Here is a 14,854-nt window from a genome sequence, read left to right on the forward strand (position 1 = left end):
ATGTCCCCAAAATTCTAATGGAAGTTCGGCCTGACCCATCATTGACCTGACCATGTCTAGCAAGGTTCTGTTCCTCCGTTCTGACACACCGTTCCATTGTGGTGTTCCAGGAGGAGTCAATTCTGATAGAATTCCACATTCTTTCAGATGGTCATCAAATTCATAGCTCAGATATTCACCGCCTCTATCAGACCGCAGTGCCTTAATCTTCTTGCCTAATTGATTCTCTACTTCACTCTGAAATTCCTTGAATTTGTCAAAGGATTCAGACTTATGCTTCATTAGGTAGACATAACCATACCTACTGAAGTCATCAGTGAAAGTGATAAAGTAGCTGAAACCACCTCTAGCATTTGTACTCATTGGTCCACATACATCTGTATGGATTAAACCCAATAGTTCATTTGCTCTTTCTCCAACTTTAGAGAAAGGTTGCTTTGTCATTTTGCCAAGTAAACATGATTCGCATTTACCATAATCCTCTAAGTCAAATGGTTCTAGAATTCCTTCCCTTTGAAGTCTTTCTAAGCGTTTCAAGTTTATATGGCCTAATCGACAATGCCACAGATAGGTGAGATCTGAATCATCCTTTTTGGCCTTTTTGGTATTTATGTTATATACTTGTTTGTCGTGATCTAATAAATAAGGTCCATTGACTAATCTAGCAGATCCATAAAACATCTCTTTAAAATAAAACGAACAACTATTGTCTTTTATTAAAAAGGAAAATCCCTTAGCATCTAAGCAAGAAACTGAAATGATGTTTTTAGTAAGACTTGGAACATGGAAACATTCTTCCAGTTCCAAAACTAGCCCGGAGGGCAACGACAAATAGTAAGTTCCTACGGCTAATGCAGCAATCCGTGCTCCATTTCCCACTCGTAGGTCGACTTCACCCTTGCTTAACTTTCTACTTCTTCTTAGTCCCTGTGGATTGGAACATAAGTGTGAGCCACAACCTGTATCTAATACCCAAGAAGTTGAATTAGCAAGTATACAGTCTATAACGAAAATACCTGAAGATGGAACGACTGTTCCGTTCTTCTGATCTTCCTTTAGCTTCAAGCAATCTCTCTTCCAATGCCCCTTCTTCTTGCAGTAGAAGCATTCGGATTCAGAAGTGGGTTGACTGACCTTCCTCTTTGCAGATTTGGCGCCAGTTTGCTTAGTTGGGCTGGCCTTGTTGCCACCTTTCTTAGCATTCCTCTTCTTTCCAGATTTCTTGAACTTGCCCCCACGCACCATAAGCACATCCTGCTTATCACTTTTGAGCGTCTTTTCAGCGGTCTTCAGCATACCGTGAAGCTCAGTGAGCGTTTTGTCCAGACTATTCATACTGTAGTTCAGTTTGAACTGATCATACCCGCTATGAAGAGAATGTAGGATGGTGTCTATAGCCATTTCCTGAGAAAATTGCTGATCCAGCCGACTCATATTCTCAATGAGTCCAATCATTTTGAGAACATGTGGACTTACGGGCTCGCCTTTCTTAAGCTTGGTCTCAAGAATTTGCCTATGAGTCTCGAATCTTTCGACTCGAGCCAGATCTTGGAACATGTTCTTCAACTCACTGATGATTGTGAAAGCATCTGAGTTGATGAACGTTTTCTGCAGATCCGCACTCATGGTGGCGAGCATTAGACATTTCACATCCTTGTTGGCATCAATCCAACGATTGAGGGCTGCCTGAGTGACCCCGTCGCCTGCAGCTTCGGGCATCGCCTCATCCAGGGCATACTCCTTTTCTTCCTGCATAAGAACTATTTGCAAGTTCCTTTGCCAGTCAAGGAAGTTTTTCCCGTTCAACTTCTCCTTTTCGAGAATTGATCGAATGTTGAATGAATTGTTGTTTGCCATATTAAAAACTACAATTGAAAAGAATAAACAAATAAATAACCATTCACAGTTTCTCTTAATAAACTTAAATTCTAGCATACATGCATAATTCAATGTTTATTAAGCATTTTATTCAAATTATGTGTTCCGGCAGGTGTGAATAAAATGATTCCAAGATCCTAAAATCATTGAAGAACTAAGCACAGTTTGTCGACTTAATCCTAGAACATCTTAGGTAAGCAAAAACCTTTTCCTAATAGTCTAGAAACTATTCTTGGTTGATAGGTACGTCTAAGAACTTATTAGGTAAACCTATCGAATTTGCCACGACATAAAAGGACTCCTTACTTATATCGTTGAGTTTCACCAAAACTAACATGTACTCACAATTATTTGTGTACCTTGCCCCTTTAGGACCAATAAGTAACACCTCGCTGAGCGAAAACTATTACTAGATTGATGTAAAGGATATCCAAGCAAGTGTATATTTTGGCATGGCACCTTTTAACTCAATTTTTAAGTTTGGAACTTAAGGCTCTTACTATGTTGGTTAGATTTTAAGTGAACTAAAATCCTTAATCATGCAACATAATCAAGCTTTTGATCTCATGCATTTTAAGACATATTTAAAACAATAAATAACTTAAAGCATGCATAAGATATTTGTGATCTAGTATGGCCCGACTTCATCTTGAAGCTTTAACTTCAAAGTCCGTCTTGAAAATCTCCGTGGGAGGCACCATTTTCTTCAAATAGGATAAGCTATAACTAATTACAACTATTTGATGGTACGCAGACCATATTTGAATTGAAAAATAACTTTGGTACTTTAGACCAATTACATTCAAATTAATGGTACGCAGACCATATTTTCTATCATATTTGGGCCATACTAGTCACTTCATAACCTGCAAAACAGTACATATACAATATATACCATTCACCCATTCATTATCATGAATGGCCCACATAGCTGGTTAGTAAAACACATTATGCATCACGTAAACATTTGCAGCAATTAATCAAGGGCACCAATAATCTACCAATTATTCAGTCCTTATTAATTCTAATCAAGTTGTTTTAACCTTAAGGATTTGTAGACCTAATCAAGAGTTTATGACTAAAAAGCGCTCCCACTTAAACCAATAAATTTATATGCTTTACTAATTTTAAACATAAAAATGTATTTCTAGTCTAACCGGAAACATACAAATTTAATTAAAATTTAAAGCTCATATAAATTTATAATTGAATCCAAAAAGTTTAATTTAATTTCAGTCGTATTTAAATTAATTCATGATTTTAATTTTAGTAAAATAATTAGAATAAATAAAATTTATTATAATTACAATATTCAAAATTAAAATCCAAGAAAATAATTTAAATTATTAATTTTAAAATTAATTAAAATTACGTGAACTGAAATTTTCAAATTAAACATTCAAAACGATCTTTAATCGTAACGCAAACACCCTACGCGTTGCACGCCCATGGGCCGCACGCACACAGCCATTGCTGGCCATGTGCGCGCAGCCCATGCGCTCGTCGCATAGCTGCTGCATCCCCATCGTAAGCCTCCGCACGCATTGGTGCTCGCTGCGGGCGCCAGCGCTCATCGCACGCGAGCTATCGCTCGCAGTGCGCGCGCGACATCGCTCGCTGGGCGCGCGAGCCATCGCTCGCTGGGCGCGCGACATCGCTCTCTGGGCGGGCGACATCGCTCGCTGGGCGCGCGACATCGCTCGCTGGGCGGGCGACATCGCTCGCTGTGCGCGCGAGCAATGCTGGGCGCAGCGCTCGTGGCACGCGAGCTTGCGCTCGCTGCGCGCGAGGCTGCGCGCTCTTGTGCGAGGCAGCGCGCGTTGTGGCGCAGCTCGCTTGCTGCCCACACGCGACTGCCTTGGCTCGCCCTTCGCCCATGCCCATTCGTCCATTGCTCGTGGCACACGACACAAGGCAGGGCTGCTGCCTTGTGGTCGTGCACTACGCCCTTGCTCATTGCATTCGTGCCGCACGGGCGACGAGCTCCCTTGCTCGTCGTCGCATGCCCGCATTATACAACACCCCTTAAGGCTAACACGAAGCGTCCATTGCTTCGTGCGTGCAAGTTTTATGAACGAATCGCATAAGAATTTAAAATTTATATTTAAAATTAATAAATAATATTAATTTCATAATTTTAGGGCGAAAAATCGAAAATTTATTATCCAATTGATTTCCGATTGTTATGGATTCAAGTCTAGGTCATAAAAATTTAAAATTTATCATAAATTTACAATTTTTATGGTGGTTTTTAATCATAGGTTTCTAATTAAATTACAATTAATTATGAAAATCAAATTAATTCTAAATTATTCTAATTTTCAACAAATTAATCATAATTACAAATTAGATTGCATAATTAACAAGACTAGGCATTCAAACTTGTTAAACATATGCAGTAGGTCAATCAAAAATTCAAGATTTATCAACAAGAATCGCAAATATTTAATTTAACATCTTAAATTTACGAAATTTTGCATTCGAAAAACTAAAACCTTCGAAAAGTCATAGTTAGGCTTCGAATTTGAGAATTCTGGGTTCGGCAGAAAAAGACTATTTTTGTCAAAATTTTAGAATGCCTTTTACATGCGGAATTGACACAAAAATCACTCAATTCGGATGAGTAACGAAGAAACTGCCGAAAAACTGCGTACGTATAATTAAATAAACGCAATTTGCAATTAATTAACAATTACGAAAATTAATCACCCCTTTTAATTCTTGCAAATTTGTAATATTTAACCATGTTCATGCAATTTAGATTATGAAAATAATAAGGGGCTCTGATACCACTGTTAGGTTATGATACATATGACATTACATAGATCATGCGGAAACAACCATTAACCCAGGACAACATATTATTTACACATAATCATATAGCATAATTTAGATGCATACTCTTTGTTGCGTGCCCTCCCTAGCTGCGCCCGAACCGAACAAGAACAAGTCTTTAGGACTCCAAGTGTCGTCCCTCCGTAGATAGTCCACAGCACGTCCGGATCCGCCTTAAGATTGACCAACTAGAATCGCCCTTAAGGTACTAGAAAATTTCGGCACTTTTATGAGCAAGATGTGTGTTTTAATTTTCTCTCAAAAACTCACTTTTTGAATACTTTGAAACTTGTTATAAATTGTGAGCCCTAGCCTCATATTTATAGGGGTATGGAAAGGGAATCGAAATCCTATTCAGATACAAATTAATTAAACCTAGAATCCTACAAGAACTCTAATTTAATTAATTTATCAAATAGAATTAGGAATTTAATCATTAACCGAACTCTGCATGTTTTAGGAAACGTGCACGAACACAAACACTTGCACACACACGCACGGCAGCCACGATGGGCCCCCATGCGTGCGCGCGAGCAGCAGCCCACGCAGCACCCGCGCGCGCTGCGCGCTGCGCGTGCTGTGCGCGTTGTGCGCGCTGCGCAGCCTGCTGGGCCTGGCCTTGCGCTGGGCCTGGCGTGGCTGTTTGTGCGGCGCGCTTGGCTTGCTGGGCGATGGCCTGGCTTCGTGCTGGGCCTCGTCCGGCAGGCCTCGTCCGATGCTTATTCGTACGATGCGCTTCCGATTAAATTTTCCGATTCCGGAATTCATTTCCGATACGAACAATATTTAATATTTCCGATTCCGGAATTAATTTCCGTTTCGAACAAATATTTAATATTTCCGTTTCCGGAATTATTTTCCGATTCCGGTAATATTTCCGATTCTGACAATATTTCCGTTTCCGGCAATATTTCCGATTCTGGCAATATTTCCATTTCCGATAATATTTTCCGATACGTACCATGTTTCCGTTTCCGGCAACATCTACGACTTGGATAATATTTATATTTCCGATACGATCCATATTTCTTTTCCGGCAATATCATCGTTTCCGGAGTATTCATTTCTTGCCCGTGACGATCTTAGCTCCCACTGAAACCAAGATCTGTCGGTTCCGAATATTCATAGATGGAGTATTTAATGCCATTAAATACTTGATCCGTTTACGTACTATTTGTGTGACCCTACGGGTTCAGTCAAGAGTAAGCTGTGGATTAATATCATTAATTCCACTTGAACTGAAGCGGCCTCTAGCTAGGCATTCAGCTCACTTGATCTCACTGAATTATTAACTTGTTAATTAATACTGAACCGCATTTATTAGACTTAACATAGAATGCATACTTGGACCAAGGGCATTATTTCCTTCAGAAAATACCTGGGACGGATTCTTTTCCTCATCCGTTTCGTATTCAAATTCCTGAAAATCTATATTTCTACGCCACTCTTTCCTATAAATAGACCCCTAAAGCCGACGTAAAAACAACACACAATTATTATTTCTGAGTATTGACTCCAACCCCTAAGCCTAAGCCTCACGCTGCGAAATTGATCACGCGTTCTGTCGCAATCGATCCATAAATCGAACAGAACGTATCCTATCCCGTACCTTGAGATTCGTTAAATAAAAGGAGAAATAGCAAAGTCAAAGTGGTTAGTTTTCTGAGAACCGTGACGCACCTCTCAAGGGTGCGTCGTAATGTGTCCCTTTTCCATGATTTAATTGCTTTGCTCGCCCTTTTTATGAACTGTTAAACTAACTAAATCTGATTGTTCTACCACGCCTAACAAATATAATATTTTTGGGAAATTGGATTATCATGCTAGGTCCCTTAATGCTATTTAAATCAGATAATCGCGATCGATCTAGTATTATATGTTGCATATTGCTAAAATCGACTCAGATTAGTTTAATAGTTAATGCATGTCCCTTCAATTATTTATGCTGAGCTAGTAAGGTTATCCTGCCTCTGGAGTTATCGACGAGCGAGTACTCCTCTCGGTAGTTACAGTCCCCCGAACCCTCAATCTCTACCTTGCGGGTGTATGTTGAGAGATCCCCACACCAGGGATCACAAGGGAACCTACGGCCGTCGTGGTCAAACATAATTGCACTCCCTTTATGTCACGATAACCGGGTTTTGTCAGTTTTTCTCATTCTCATTAAAAACTGAATGGCGACTCCTATATTACTAGTCAATTGGGTGTAAACTCACAGGAAATCCAATTACACTTGATTTGACAAAAAGAAGCGTCACACCCACGAGGGACAAGGTCACGCATTAGCCTCGCGCTTTTTCGACCCCCTCACAACGAGCGAGCGGGCGCGCGCAGCGTGGCCTGCACTGCTGCGTTGCGTGTGGCCTGCTTGCGTATTGCTATACGAACAGTCGAGTGGCACTAAGCCTCGTGCACTCGATGGGGCTTGGGCGCAAGCCCAAGTGCCTCGTCGTGTTACGATTGAGTCGTTCTTAAATTTAATATTGAATTTTCAGTTCGGAAACGTTTTAATTAATTTTAAAATTAATAATTTAAATTGTTTTCTCGGGTTTTAATTTTGAATATTATAATTATTATAAATTCTATTTATAATAATTATTTTACTAAAATTAAACCTTGAATTAATTTAAATTCATTCAATTCAACTGAAAATAAATTAAATAAAATGGATTCAATTATAAATTTATATGAGCTTTAAATTTTAATTAAATTTGTATGTTTCCAGTTAGACTAGAAATACATTTTGATGTTTAAAATTAGTAAAGCATATGAATTTATTGGTTTAAGTGGGAGCAATTTTAGTCCTAAACTCTTGATTAGGTCTACAAATCCTTTAAGGTTAAACAACTTGATTAGAATTAATAAGGACTGAATAATTGGTAGATTATTGGTGCCCTTGATTAGTTGCTGCAAATATTTATGTGATGCATAACGTGTTTTACTAACCAGCTATGTGGGTCATTCATGATAATGAATGGGTGAATGGTATATATTGTATATGTACTGTTTAGCAGGTTATGAAGTCACTAGTATGGCCCAAATAGGATAGAAAATATGGTCTGCGTACCATTAATTTGAATGTAATTGGTCTAAAGCACCAAATTCGTTTTTCAATTCAAATATGGTCTGCGTACCATCAAATAGTTGTAATTAGTTTAATTATAGCTTATCCTATTTGAAGAAAATGGCGCCTCCCACGAAGATTTTCAAGACGGACTTTGAAGTTGAAGCTTCAAGATGAAGTCGGGCCATACTAGATCACATTTATCTTATGCATGTTTTAAGTTATTTATTGCTTTTAAATATGTCTTAAATATGCATGAGATCGAAGCTTGATTATGTTGCATGATTAAGGATTTTAGTTCACTTAAAATCTAACCAACATAGTAAGAGCCTTAAGTTCCAAACTTAAAAATTGAGTTAAAAGGTGCCATGCCAAAATAACACTTACTTGGATATCCTTTTTTCATCGATCTTAGTAATAGTTTTCCGCCATAGCGAGGTGTTACTTATCGATACTAAAGGGGTAAGGTACACAAATAATTGTGAGTACATGTTAGTTTTGGTGAAACTCAACGATATAAGTAAGGAGTCCTTTTATGTCGTGGCAAAATCGATAGGTTTACCTAATAAGTTCTTAGACGTACCTATCAACCAAGAGTAGTTTCTAGACTATTAGCAAAAGGCTTTTGCTTACCTAAAATGTTTTAGAATTGAGTCAAAATACATAATGTGCTTAATTCTTCAATGGTTTTAGGGTCTTGAAATCATTTTATTCACACCTGCCGGAACAATAAATTCGAATAAAATGCTAATAACTTGTTTGAATTGCATGATTGCTTTAATTTTCAAGTTATTATTCATGATAAATGTTTAGACTTTGCATGCTTCAATGTATGTTTTAATTATTGTTTATAATTAAATATCTTGCACTGCAGTAAATCCTTTTAGAAAGGTAACAGTAAATTTCCTCGATTGGTAGTGAATCCAAGAACGATTCACGGAAATGAGAGAAAATGAGCAATTTAAAATGTACGTTTCTTTTAGCGACTTTTATGGTTGTTTTCGAGTATCAAAATCGAATGGCAAACCAATTGGTGCTTGTGAATTCAAAATACAATGTAGTTTTGAGATCATAAAGCATTGAGTTTAAACGCTCAGCTTTACCAATGGTTAACAACCTAAAATCTTTTTCCATTTAATTCTCGAATGAGTCTAGTCCCTGGACATTCGAATAGATCGATGCTTAGAGAACTTTAGAAGCTTCTGGTAAGATCATCTAGTTGAAACAGAATATTCAACATAAATGGTAAGAACTTTGTTGAGTAACATTGGACATGTCTAAACAAAGTATAAAAGTCAACACTGGAGAATTCAATTCTTAAGGCTATTAGAAAGGGTACAAGAAATGGGAAAAACAAGGAACAAACGAAAGGAATTTACGATTCCGTTTCTACCTATAAGTTTATGAATAAAGAGAAGTGACCTAGCAATCAAACTTCCTTGGTATCATATACCGCTTGAGGTTCTTGCTTCGGTAATAACTCAAACAATGGAAGCTAGGCTACACTAATGGCCTACAAGTAGGAAATGAAGCATGGCAATGCTACATTAGTTGTAGGGTCATCTAGTTTGTTTTAAGTCCTTTCAAAGGCTGGAACTTAATGGCTATTTTGTTCCACAATCAGCATACCTAAATTTCTGTTTTCAAACACAGAAAAAATCACATTCAGAAGAACAAAAACAATGTTTATTTGTTTATTTGAATGAAATGGTCATTTACGGGATGAGTCAATATGCTTGATTAAAACAAACAACTCTTTAAAAATAAAAACTTTACTAGGTTCGAATCAAACCCTTGATTTGAGTTCCTCTAATCTTTGGCATTGTTGCTTAGACCATATCAACAATTCAAACATTCATAAACTCAATTTTGATGGACTTTTGAAAGTTGATTGATTTCTAGATCAATTCAAGACAAGCTAGTCTTACTTTTTGAAAGTAACAAAAGATATGAACTATTGTTAGAACGCCTAGACGATAGAGTTCAAAGCTAAAGAAAGGTTTTATGACTTTATTATTTCACATAGATTTGAGTGAATATAGGTTTATTTACTCAATGTGATATAAGTTTCACTAGTAGAAAAAACCCCTGTCGCAGCCCCCTTGTCGCAGCGTACATGTATTAATACGCTTCAATAACTAGTAAGTCAACGCGGGTCAAACTCTTTAAAGGGTTATTGCAGCGTACAAATTAATTGCCCCCTTCAAAAGAGTTTTTTGCAGCGTACATAATAAAAGCCCCCTGCAATAGCCCTTTTATTTTGCAACGTACATGGTAAAAGCCCCCTGCAATAGCCTATTGTAATATTTTTCGCTGCAACTTAATTAATTCATACCATACATTTTCTATCTCAAACTTGAAGACCCAAAAAAATTCATATCCCGCGGGCGCTCAGTACTCCCTTCTTCTTCCCTAATATCTCCCCGCGTCTTGCCCGTCGCCGGTGGTTCTCCCAGTCGCCGTCGACCCGTCGTCGTCGCCCGTAGTCGGTGGTACTCAAGCAAGGGTCTATTTCCTTGCCTCCTCACCGGTAGTTCCTGCTCGAAAAACCACCGTAGAAGTTATTCCTGCTCCGAAAGCCACAGGTGAAGTCATTCCCTGCTCGAAAAACTTAGCTACTTTGCTCGGCCGGTTTGCGAAATCTGTTCTCCGTCAATCCTCGCCGCGGCAAGTAACTTTCTTCCCTGTCCCTCTTGATTTGCGTTTTCAGAATTAGGGTTTGTTCAATTTTTTTTTTTTTTTTGTGTGTTGCAAGATTTTCAATTCGTTTATCTTTTGTTGAGTTCTTATTGTCTGATTTTGCTGGTTTAGAAGAGCATAATGTTTGCATTTTTTTTTTAAATTGACTGAGTTTTGATTATTTTCGTTTTCATTGTTGCTGGCTATGAAATGTGTTGATTTCTGTAGGGCTTGATTTTTTAATGGTTCAACCTAATTGAGTCAATAATTAGTATTGATTAGCTATTGCCTGGATTAGGGTAGTTGATTAGGTAGAAAATATTACGAGAGAGAATTTCACATGGAGTTTCTTCGGAAACTGTTACCTTCCGCTTTTCGAATTAATTCCAGGTGCTTTATGTGACAATCTACCTTTAATTCTCTTTTGATAAATAACTTTATTTGTTCAGACAATCAAGTTATCCGATCAAGATTTTCTTGGAGAAGCTAGCTGTGTGTTATCAGAGGTACTTTAGTTGGAAATGAGAAGTTGTATTTCTGGGTAGTTATCCTTACTTATTTCTCTTTTATCCTTTCTTGTGGACTTTCGTTGCTTGTGTGGTCTCTGTATGATAGATTATTAACAAATGCAATACTCATTGAACAGCAAACTTCAAACATCAGTTTCAGCCTTAGAAAATATGCACAGAGACAAGACTGGCATCAGCTTTGTTAAGCAACACCATGGTCGTGAAAAGGTGCTTGTGCTCAACAATACTTGAATTTATGGCTGATTTTGAGTTCCTTTTGTAACTTTTAATGATCATATTTCTTGGTGATGATCACTACAGATTCTTAAGGGTCAGCTGTATGTAGATGCATTCCGTGAAAGGCAGCTGTACAGTTTTCTTGATTATATTTCTAGTGGTTTTGAGCTCAACTTCATGGTTGCTGTTGATTTTACTGTTATGTAAAGTTTGCTAGCTGATGAAGATAGATTAAATACAAGATGAGTCATTGACAATATTCACACTAATCCTTTGTAATTGTGCTTTATTTTGATTTCGTGCAGCTTCAAATGGAAATCCTAGAAGTCCAGAATCTTTGCACTATATTGACCCCTCTGGCAGATTGAACGCATATCAGCAAGTAAGGCTTAAATGTTGTTATAGTTATGTGTGCTTTCTTATCTAGGCTGAGCATAGATATAGTTGAACTTATAGGCATTTAGAAAAGTATAACCTTTTTTAGTCATCGCCAGATCCATTGCTTCAAAGTGAAGTGTAAAATATGTGTGTCTTGTTTTTTATGTTCTTCCTTCTGTGCCTTGAAATAAGTTTGTCTCAAGTACTGTATAGTTTGGAATCCTTGAATATATATTGTTTTATCTCCTGCATATTATACTTCTATACAGAACCTAAGGACTCATTTTAACCTTATTACATGTTTGATATGCATAATTTTAACGATCTAAGACTCTTTCCAATCTATTTATGCACTTTAGGCTCATTGGGTCGTTATAGGTCATATTTAGGCTAAAAGGAGGCATTTGCGCTCCCAACTTTGAACTAAAGAACCTAAGGACTCATTTTAAACTTATTACATGATTAATATGCTTAGTTTTAAGTTTCTAAGACTTATTCTAATCTACTTATACACATTTAAGACTTGTTTGGTCGTTATAGGACATATTTAGGCTAAAATGACATTTTCGCTCCCAACTATGAACCAAAGAACCTAATGACTCATTTTAAAAATACTAAATGTTTTATATGCTTAGTTTTAACTTTCTAGTACTCATTCCAATCCATTTATGCATTGTGTCATTATAGGTCATATTTAGGCTAAAATGACATTTTCGCTCCCAACTTTAAACTTAAGAACCTAAGGACTCATTTTAAACTTTCTACATGATTCATATTATTAGTTTAAACTTTCTAAGACTCAATCCAATCTATTTATGCACATTTGAGACTTATTTGGCCGTTATAGGTCATATTTAGGCTAAAATGACATTGTTGCTTACAACTTTGAACTAACGAACCTAAAAACTCATTTCAAACTTACTACATGATTCATATGATTAGTTTAACTTTTCAAGACTCAATGCAATCTATTTATGCACATTTGAGACTTGTTTGGCCGTTATAGGTCATATTTAGGCTAAAATGACATTGTTGCTTACAACTTTGAACTAACGAACTTAAGAACTTATTTCAAACTTATTACATGATTCATATGATTAGTTTTAACTTTTCAAGACTCAATCTAATCTATTTATGCACATTTGAGACTTTTTTGGTCGTTTTAGGTCATATTTAGGCTAAAATGAGACATTTTCGCTCCCAACTTTGAACTAACGAACCTAAGAACTCACTTCAAACTTTCTACATGATTCATATGATTATTTTAAACTTTCCATGACTCAATCCAATCTATTTATGCACATTTGAGACTTATTTGGCCATTATAGGTCATATCTAGGCTAAAATGACATTTTCGCTCCCAAATTTGAACTAACGAACCTAAGGACTCACTTCCGCTAATTACATGATTAATATGATTAGTTTTAAGTTTCTAAGACTCAATCCGATCGATTTATGCACATTTGAGACTTGTTTGGTGGTTATAGGTCATATTTAGGCTAAAATAAGGCATTTTTGCTCCCAACTTTGAACTAAAGAATCTAAAGACTCATTTTAAACCCTTTACATGATTAATATTCTTAGTTTTAAGTTTCCAAGACCCTTTCCAATCTATTTACGCACATTTAAGGCTCATTGGGTCGTTATAGGTCATATTTAGACTAAAATGACATTTTCGTTCCCAAATGTGAACTAAAGAACCTAATGACTTATTTCAAACTTATTACATGTTTAATATGCTTATTTTTAAAGTTTTCAAATACTCATTTCAATCTATTTATGCACATTTAAGGCTCATTGGGTCGTTATAGTTCATATTTAGACTAAAATGACATTTAATCTAATGCTCCCATCAAATTTTTGTTTTTGAAGGTCTATACTACAGGAATGCGCCTTATGCTAGTGAGGAAATTGATGTGGTTCGTGAGCAATGGGCTAAGTTTTTTACCAGAAAGTATTTATTATTGGCCTGAGCGCGTTTGATCGAGTTGGCTTAGATGTTATAGAACAATATTTTGTATTAAAATGTATGCGTACGTTGAAATTGGAACGTACATATATTTAAATGTATTAGTACGTTTACTTTGGTTTTGGAATATATACAAAACTACAGTTATTGTTTATATATTTGTTATACAGGTTGTGATATTCTATTATTGTTATGACAGGTTTCTATATTTGGTGCAAAGTCCCTAAACAAAATTAGAATTTTCCCGCCAAAAGTGCTTTGTTGCAGCGTACATATATATGTGTACGCTGCAACAAGGGTCTAAATTTTGGCAAATTTTCAGACTTGTTGCAGCGTACAAATAGATGTACGCAGCAACAAGTGGAGTTTTTTGCAGCGTACACTTCTTTGTACGCTGCAACAAGTCACTATTTTTGCCAAAATTTTGACACTTGTTGCAGCGTACATGCATATGTACGCTGCAAAAAAGTACTTTTTGCAGCGAACATTGTACGCTGCAACAAGTTCAGACTTGTTGCAGGCCCCCCAGTTGCAGCATACGATGTACGCTGCAACAGGGGTCTAAAAGCCCGCTGCAATAAGGGTTTTTTCTACTAGTGTTTGAATCTGTTTGGCTAGTTCAAAGATTCAGAAGTATAAATCCCACTTGGCAAGAAATCATAAAGATCTAGGTTAGATCATGTTGTTGATTAATTATACCAAGAATGATCATCAATGATTGTGTGTTGTAATTTCACGATCTAGCTCCATAAGATATGGCATATCTAAGTTGGAATGATCGAAGTCAATTAGTACTTGATTCGATCAATGATGAATCATAAAAGAATTTTCCTATAATTTCTAAACAAAATGCTCAACTACCACCAAACTAAACCAAATTCGTCAAAGCTATTGAAAAGTAATTTCAGAATATCTTTTCATCATATATCTAAAGAGTTCCTAAACTCAGTGGGAGCTTAGTGTTTGTTATTCAACAAACTAAGGCCCAAGTATAGATATACGTTTCATTGTGATTTGTTCAAATGAGACACAAGGGTATTGTTTCTACCACGAATTTTTGAGAATATAATGTTTGTTTTCTCGAAATAATGTCCTTTTGGAGATTCGTTTCCAAAATGACAAGTGGGAGAAAATAGACCTCGAAAGTCTTCGAGGCGAACAACAAACATAAACGGACATTCCGGAGGCTTTTCGAAGTGCTTCAGAAAATCCGAACTTATTCTTTAAGGACTTTAGAAGTGGCTTTAAAGATTAGACATCTCTTAGAAGACTATACAAGTGCTTCAAGGAGAACAGAATATTCAA

The 14,854-nt window shown here is 36.7% G+C and overlaps 1 long non-coding RNA gene across 1 annotated transcript; it reads left to right on the forward strand.

Moving 5' to 3' along the window:
* The first annotated feature begins 10,926 nt into the window (after window positions 1-10,926).
* On the forward strand, window positions 10,927-13,652 carry LOC130469393 (uncharacterized). Its single transcript, XR_008929914.1, has 4 exons — window positions 10,927-10,962; window positions 11,103-11,193; window positions 11,508-11,584; window positions 13,453-13,652. It is a non-coding gene; the product is annotated as an uncharacterized lncRNA (long non-coding RNA).
* The last annotated feature ends 1,202 nt before the right edge of the window (window positions 13,653-14,854 follow it).

This window comes from Spinacia oleracea, chromosome 3 (genome assembly GCF_020520425.1).
Source record: "Spinacia oleracea cultivar Varoflay chromosome 3, BTI_SOV_V1, whole genome shotgun sequence".
Lineage (NCBI taxonomy): Eukaryota > Viridiplantae > Streptophyta > Magnoliopsida > Caryophyllales > Amaranthaceae > Spinacia > Spinacia oleracea.